This window comes from Rutidosis leptorrhynchoides, chromosome 11 (assembly GCF_046630445.1).
Source record: "Rutidosis leptorrhynchoides isolate AG116_Rl617_1_P2 chromosome 11, CSIRO_AGI_Rlap_v1, whole genome shotgun sequence".
In the NCBI taxonomy this organism is placed as follows: domain Eukaryota; kingdom Viridiplantae; phylum Streptophyta; class Magnoliopsida; order Asterales; family Asteraceae; genus Rutidosis; species Rutidosis leptorrhynchoides.
The window spans coordinates 162,722,922-162,731,813 of record NC_092343.1 but is presented as its reverse complement, the minus strand read 5'-3'; positions in this window follow the sequence as shown (position 1 = coordinate 162,731,813).

Here is an 8,892-nt window from a genome sequence, read left to right as displayed (position 1 = left end):
GGGTTAACAGAGACTATTATGTTTATTTTATAAGCAGTGAGAGTTTGAAAAAAAATTTCTTTGACTAGCCTCCCATTCCTTATGTCATGCTGTCGAAACTTCCTTATAAGTTACCGTAATATAATCCCGGTCATTACATTACGCTGACTTATACTTTCCTTTTGACATTACTTCATAAGTTCATATTAGCAAAACACGTACGGTTAATCCATTGCATGTAACGAGAATCTACGTGTACTTTTACCCATTGGAAGAATTACTAATAAATTTAGACCCAAAATTTCACCTTCGCATGACTTTTCTATGACTTTATAAAAATTGACAAGGCTCCTTATACATTAAATATGTGCTGTAATATTCTAGAAATTCAGTCATGTGAGTTTTAATTCAATGCGACTTTCCTTTAAACGTTAGGGAGGTTATGTGGATAAGTTATAAGGGATTTTATTACGAAATTTTTTTTTTTTTGACGTGAATTTCAAGCAAACAGAGCTGTACTTATATTGTAAGAAGAAAATTCCAGAGTTGACTGTACGCTATACTATACCAATATGTAAAGAAAGTGTACGATACTCGTGTTTTAGTTTAAATCAACGTTAGTGTAACTGTCCAATTGACATAACCTTAGTGTAAATAAATAGTAGTAATAGTATGAACAACTTTCATCAACAAATGCACGAATAAAATAGAAGGAATAGCGTTCAAAATACGAAAGTACAATAAAAGGTCTCGAAGTGATTGAATATATCTCACAAAACAAATACTGAAACATGTCTGCTAGTCTTAACACGAAACGAGGTATTATGGGTAACGTACGTTAAGATAAACTCGATCTCACTCGGAGTCATCTTCATCTGGAAATTTCTGCTCTAAACGGAGAAAACTTGGTCCGACACGCTCTTTGAATGCGGCCAACTCGTCGTGCAGGTCAGCATACTTTTTGCTAAGGCGTTCATAGTCTTCTTGGATGGCTGCTGTGGCTTTTTGTTCCTCTTCTAGCACTGAAACTCTGGCTACCAAACTCCTAACAATCTCCTTTAACTCTCGAATTTCATCGGTAGGGGATGATGAAGGCTTTGCAACACTTGTAGTTGGTACATTAGAACGATGATGAACATCACGAGGTAGAGGAGTGCTTGAGCCATAGTAGCGTGTAGTATCATTGTCATGAGAACTAAATGTAATCTTACGCTTACGGGAATTCTTGGCGGGTGGCAATACACGAGATTCGGTAAGGGTAGTAGGTGTAGTGCTAGGTATAATCGGATCCTGGAGTCTTGGTTTAGTAGTGAGCAGACCCTTAGACTTTTCTTTACCCTCGGAATCCTTTTCCTTCTTGGATCCCTTTTCTTCATCAGAATCTTCCTCATTCACGGGTTCCTCTTCTTCATCGAAACTCTCTCGGTCGAGAAGATCAAACAAAGGGTTATCCTCAGCATTGGAATCTTCCTCGTCCTCTTTGGTCTCAGGCTGTCCAGCAGTTTCAGACAATCTTTCTTCATCAGTACAAGGTGTAAGAGTATCCCGAGCAGTCACGAAAGTATCGGACTCGGTATCCGCATCCCAAGCACTTAAGTAAACATCATGAAGATACTTCATCTGGTGTCAGCATGGAAGCACGCTCACATTAGAACATCCAATATATAATAATAGTAGGCATTTAAATATATATAAACATATATGATATACTAAGCAGTCATAGAATCAAGTAAGTAGTAAGTAGTGTAACTACAGTCTATGTAGCTTAACTAGTCTATGGTTACAGTCCAGACGCACTAGTTGTCCTAGCGTTCGACTCGCTAATGCAGCCTAGTTCTAGATAACCTTTTAGCTCTGATACCAACTTTAACACCCCGCCAAATTACCATCTGACGGCGTGTTAATTCTGGTCCCACAGTTAACAGTTACGCCCTCTATATGAGACGTTTAAAGCAATCGCATTTAAATTTTATTCAAAAATTAACTTTCAAAACATAAGTCAATAACCCCAAGATAGAAACACGGTTGTGATCGTAACCACAAGCCAATAGTATTTAAACAGTTATAAAAGTTTTAAATGCAAAAGTAAATAACGTTCTTTAAAATCAAATGCTGACTCCACGTCCAGTCATGCAGCAAACATAGCGGAAGCATACCTCTTAAGGACCTGAGAATAACAACACGCAAAAACAGGTCAACAAATAATGTTGGTGAATCTACAGGTTTAAAGTAATGTAACAGTATCTGAAAAACAGTTATCAGAAAAATAGTTTGATTTCCTTGACCACGAGATTCTATCGCTTGCATACACCGAGCACCTGAATACTAGCAATGACCTGAGTATAGATGCCACTATACCCGCCTTTACCTCCTAAAATGTTATACACCTGTACGAGTGTATCTAATGTTCAAAATAAATGCACCACTGCTTTTATAGTGGGTGAGGTTGTCAACCTAACGGATCCGTCCATCTAAATTGTGCTTACACAGATGGTATTAAAAGTATTCAAGCTAGAGGCTTTGTTACAAACTCAGTATGCATATGTGTAGTACTCATGTCAATATAAAAGTAATTGAAAATGTAAATGTAATAGCGTGTATTCTCATCCCTGAAAACATGTAAAAAGCTTTGAATAAGCTCGGAATGAAAGACAAATGACTTGTACGGTTTAGACCCGAGTAATGTAACCTAAGTATACGTATGTAGGTTGTTCAATATATGTATCTTATATAAGTGTGGTTTCATAGTGTACGTTGTCTTATTGTTCGACTCGACGCGTTTTAAAGTAAAAGTCAACTATATCATGCAAGTCAAACAAAGTCAACCGAAGTCTAACCGAAAGTCAAACTTGGTCAAAGTAGTCAACTAAAGTCAACATCAGTAGGTTCATGTCAAATATTGGTCAACATGTCAAACCTAAGTCATACAATACGTTTTAGGTCATGAATGATCATTTTCACAATTTCAGTTTATCGTCATGCACAAAATTTACGAACACGTAGCACACTTAGCATATTATCTCATAGTACAAAATTCAAGTAAATATGACAAACTCCAGATCATAATTAGACTTAAAATCAATTCCAAAAAGTCAGGCCAGGGACTCATACGACAATTAAAAGTCAATAATCAGAAGGGATATATTTGGGGTTTGCCAAGTCAGTTTCTGACCGCGCACTGATTTCATTTTCGCTATAACCGGAGTTAGGAACATGAAATTGATACAAGACCAGTGGCCATAGTTCAAGTACAAATAAAAGTAACACATATCAAAAATCTAGCAACTTTTGTTTAGCCAATTGATACAGTTTATTCGTGCAACTTGAACATTCAGTTTTCAGCTCAAATCAGAATTCACATAAAGTATGGCTCTATTGTGCCCAATGCATAAGGTTTCAAAGATTGACATAAACTAACAATAAGTCACATATCATATTAAGTTTCATTTTATAGAAGAACACATGCTCCATCAATATAAAAAATTCACAAAGTACAAAACCGTGTTCAATTTACAGATTCGATTCCCATTTCGTTAGTCACATTCGCATACGATTATCCGAAGATCTAGATATAATTAGCCTATGATATCTACATGAAAGATGAATTAATTTTTGTCTATTTTTCAAATATACAAAGCTTTAATCACAGAAGTTAACACATTTTATCATACAAGGTTATTTTCATGCAAGTGCTGTATAAAACTTCATTTACACTAATTCTTGTATATCTCGGGCTATACATAAGCAAACGACATGATATCCTAGTCTAACTTGAGTATTTTTAAATTATATTTTGAATGGTATAAGTCTCACATGCCTATTCTTTTTCTATCAATACCATATTTCTGTTCAAGCAACAAAAGCACAACGATAATTCAAATCGTCATAACTTAATCATACGGAAACGAAATCAAGCGAATCCAAAGCCTAAACTCAATAGTTTTTCGCAAGGAATCTTATTATAACATCATAATTAACATTTGAAAAACTTAATTTTTCTGATCAAACAAATACAAATTCGTTTTTAAACCCTAGCGCATCAAACAATCAAAATAACGATTACAATTAACACGTACTCGTATAGACTTGAGCAATTGACAACATAACTATGAAACTTTATAAAAATCGGATTTTTAAGAATTAGGGTTCATGCAAATATACCTTTGATCGCTAAATTAAATACACCAACGCGTAGAGGAGATCGGGAATTACAACTTTCGTGTTCAAGGTTATATCAAAAATTGAAAATTGAATGTATGTGTGTGGGTGATGGTGGACGGCAGCAAGAGGGAGAGGGAGCCAAAAAATTCGACCAAAAAAAATAATGGGGAAGATTATGCAGTTTAGGTTTAATACATACTATTTATATTAAGCCCTAAAATAGATAAATACACATAAGTCCCTCAACTAATCCAACATTTAACAAAATAAAGGGGAGGAGGGAGGGGGGACGGGGGAGGCCGATGGGTCCCATGGGATGGGTTCCCGGGCTCCCATTTTGCAAAAGCGCGTAATCGTGGTCCGTTTTAAGTGTCGTTTTGTCGTACCGAAGACCCGAAACGCTAACCCGATCGTTAAATGCAAGCAATTGTCTAATTTATTAAAAACCCAATAAATTAAATATTTCAAAAAGTTAATAAATAATAAATTTAATTATTAAAATAAACCCGAGCGTTTCGTTGCTCAAAAAGCTATTATCAAAATCGTATCGTTTTTATCGTATTTCATTATTCGAAATATTTATTTGAATTAATATCAACCCATATTAATTATTGAAACCCTCCAAAGGTCAAGTACGCATTTAATACATGTAAACACATAGAAGTTAAATAATCGCCGTTAAATAAACTAACGGAAGGTTAACGAAAGTAACGGAAAAATCAGGGTTGTTACAACAGTATATCACAAAATCATCATTCCCTTCAGGTAATGACAATATAGGTGTCGTAGTTAACTTTTTCTTTAACAATTGAAACGCTTTCTCTTGTTCATCTTTTCATTTTAAATTTCTTCCCTTTATGCGTTAATGCAGTCAAGGGTTTTGCTATTCTGGAAAAGTCTTGGATGAACCTTCTGTAGTAACCAGCTAGTCCTAAAAACTGACGTGTGTGTTTCAGAGTTTTCGGGGTTTCCCACTTTTCAACGGTTTCAATCTTTGCTGGATCCACCTGAATACCTTCTTTGTTCCCTATGTTCCAACCAAAATGCACACTTTGAAAACTTAGCGTACAGTTTTTCTTTTCTCAGTAACTCTAGCACTTTTCTCAAATTTTCTTCGTGCTCTTGATCATTCTTCGAGTAAATAAGTATGTCATCGATAAAACAATGACAAACTTGTCAAGATATGGCCCACACACTCGGTTCATGAGGTCCATGAACACAGCTGGTGTGTTAGTCAATCCAAATGGCATAACCATAAACTCGTAATGACCGTAACGCGTCCTAAAAGCAGTCTTTGGAATATCATCCTCCTTCACCCGCATTTGATGATATCCAGAACGTAAATCGATCTTCGAATAAACAGACGAGCCTTGTAGTTGATCAAATAAGTCATCGATTCTCGGTAGTGGGTAGCGGTTCTTGATGGTAAGTTTGTTCAACTCTCGGTAGTCGATACACAACCTGAATGTACCATTTTTCTTCTTGACAAACAAACCAGGAGCTCCCCATGGTGATGTGCTTGGTCGAATGAAACCACGCTCTAAAAGTTCCTGTAACTGACTTTGTAATTCTTTCATTTCGCTGGGTACGAGTCTGTATGGAGTACGAGCTATTGATCCAGCTCCTGGTACAAGGTCTATTTGAAATTCAACGGATCGATGTGGGGGTAATCCCGGTAATTCTTTCGGAAATACATCGGAAAATTCTTTTGCGATGGGAACATCACTGATATTCTTTTCTTCAGGTTTAACTTCCTCAATGTGTGCTAGAATGACGTAACAACCTTTTCTTATTAGTTTTTTCGCCTTCAAACTACTAATAAGATTTAACTTCACGTTGTTCTTTTCTCCGTACACCATTAAAGGTTTTCCTTTTTCACGCATAATGCAAATCGCATTTTTGTAACAAACGACCTCTGCTCTCACCTTTTTCAACCAGTCCATGCCAATTATTACATCAAAACTTCCTAAATCGACTAGTATTAAATCAATTTTAAACGTTTCATCCCCCAGTTTAATTTCTCTCTCCCGACATATATTATCTCCTGAAATTAATTCACCGTTTGCAAATTCGAGTAAAAATTTACTATCCAAAGGCGTCAATGGGAAACTTAATTTAGCACAAAATTCTCTACTCATATAGCTTCTATCCACACCCGAATCAATTAAAACATAAGCAGATTTATCATCAATAAGAAATGTACCCATAACAAGCTCCGGGTCTTCCTGTGCTTCTGCCGCATTAATATTGAAAACTCTTCCACAGCCCTGCCCATTAGTATTCCCCTGATTCGGACAATTTCTAATAATGTAGCCCGGTTTTCCACATTTATAACAAACAGCGTTGGTATTACTTGCTCCGACACTATTCGTTTCGGCATTACTTGTTCCGACATTATTTGTTCCTTTAGTTCTGTTAAACTTTGGTCCGTAGACCTCACACTTTGTCGCGCTATGACCATTTCTTTTACACCTGTTGCAAAATGTTGTGCAAAACCCCTGATGATTTTCTTCACACCTATGACATGGTTGTTTTTGGTTGTTGTTGTCGTTGTTGTTATTGAGGTTGTTGTTGGGAATGTTATTGTTGTTGAAACGGTTGTTGTAGTTATTGTTGTTGTTGTTGGGATGTTTGTTGTAGTTATTGTTAGAATTGCGGTTATTGTTGCGATTATTGTTGCGGTTGTTGGGATAGTTGTTGCGATTGTGGTTGTAATTGTTATTGTTACAAAAATGCGTAATTAAAGTCTTAAAAATTTTAAAGTCTTAAAAATGCGGTTGTTGGGAAACTTCCGACCAAATTTAAACTTAATCTTTATATGATTACGACACGATAAGCAAAGTCTGTTATATTAAAGTCTTAAAAATTTTGAACTGTGTTTATATATTCAATTACCCTTCGATTGTGCCGACGATTCACGAACACTAGCTTGTAAATAAATATGTATATGTGTATATATATATACATATATATATATATGTATATATATATATATGTATATATATATATGTATATATATATATATGTATATATATATATATGTATATATATATATATATATGTGTGTGTGTAATTATATATAATAAGATAAAATTATATAATACAATATAAAACAATAATAATATACAAAATGATAAAGTGGTTATCAAAAAAAAATTATATAAATGCATATATATGACTTCTGTATGTAATTAATATTATGTGTATAGTGAAATATATATTAAAAAGAGTAGATACATTATATAATATAATAGATATTATATAATTAATAATACATAAAGTTAATATATTAATTCCATTACAAGCTAGGATATAGTTGTTACATTAATATTATTACTTTCGTTAATAATAAAATAAACCTTAATAATTATATTAATATCAGTATTATTAATAAAAATATATTATAAATATAGAAGTTGATACATTTAAATTGTTATAAAGTTATTATTACTAACATTATTATTGTCATCATTAATATAATTATTAATATACTTAGTAATAAGATTATGATTTTTGGTCATTATTACTATTTTGTATTCATTATTATTATTATAGTTATCATAAAAATAAATACAAATTATTAATGTTGCCAGTAATAATATTATTATCAAAGTTAAAATTACTATTATAATTTTTATTATTAATGTTAGTATTATTATTATAATTAATATTAATATTAAGGGTGATATTATTATTGTAGTTATATTTATTATTATTGTAGTTATATTCATAAGATTAATTAGGATACATAAATTTAGTTATATATACAGATATATACATAATAAAAATATAAAAACAGATATATAAAAACCATTATAAGTACAGATATAATACCTATACATAATACTGTTATACATGTATGTTATATTTGCACAGATATATATGTAATACTGATACATAATTATATATTATATATACCCCGTATAACAACCACAGAAAGTCAGCAATTCAGTTTCATATCGTTATCAAGCTTTTGTGAATCGATTTTAAGTCCACAAAAATCGTACCAATCATGAATCCAATCATCATACCGATCCAAAATCCATTAGCAGTTCCCATCTCCTTTTTATTTTTTATTTATCTTCGGTACCTGCTGAATCCTTCTGTCAAATCAAAATTTTATTAAACTGGATTAAATTCATTGTAAGGTGATACCATTCAACATATATTACCAACTACCAACCCAAATTATCCTTTACAGCTTTCCAAATATCGAATTCAATCAGAAAAATAAAAGGTCGGTCCTGTTCTTGGGTGAAATTAGCAATAGAATAAATTCGTATGAAATTTTAAAATGTGTAAATGCAGATAGCTTAGAAATCCTTCGTTTAAACTATCTGCAAGATTTAAATGTCCAATTTTATCTATCACATTCCAATTCTTGAGTCAAATTTATTTTCAAAAAGTCAAACCGTATGAACTAGGATCAATTTCGAACTCCTTGTTGTAATTCAAGTTAAATTAAGGGTGCAGATAGTTTCTAAAGAAGTTTTCCAACCTATTTCGTGTTGTAAGTTTTATCTATAACTGTCTTAAATTCAAAAATGGGATTTGAGTTGTTAATGTTCATCGTGATGTCTGCAGCAGCTATTTCTTTTATTTCTTTTATTTAATTTTTTTTTATTCAAGACAAATAAAAGGGTCGTTCTAAATAAAATCCCAAATCTTAAATTAAGATTAGTAATTTGTGTCGTGAGTTGGTTTTGAACTATGGTCGATTACAGTTTGTTGAAGAAGGGAAACAGAAGGTAC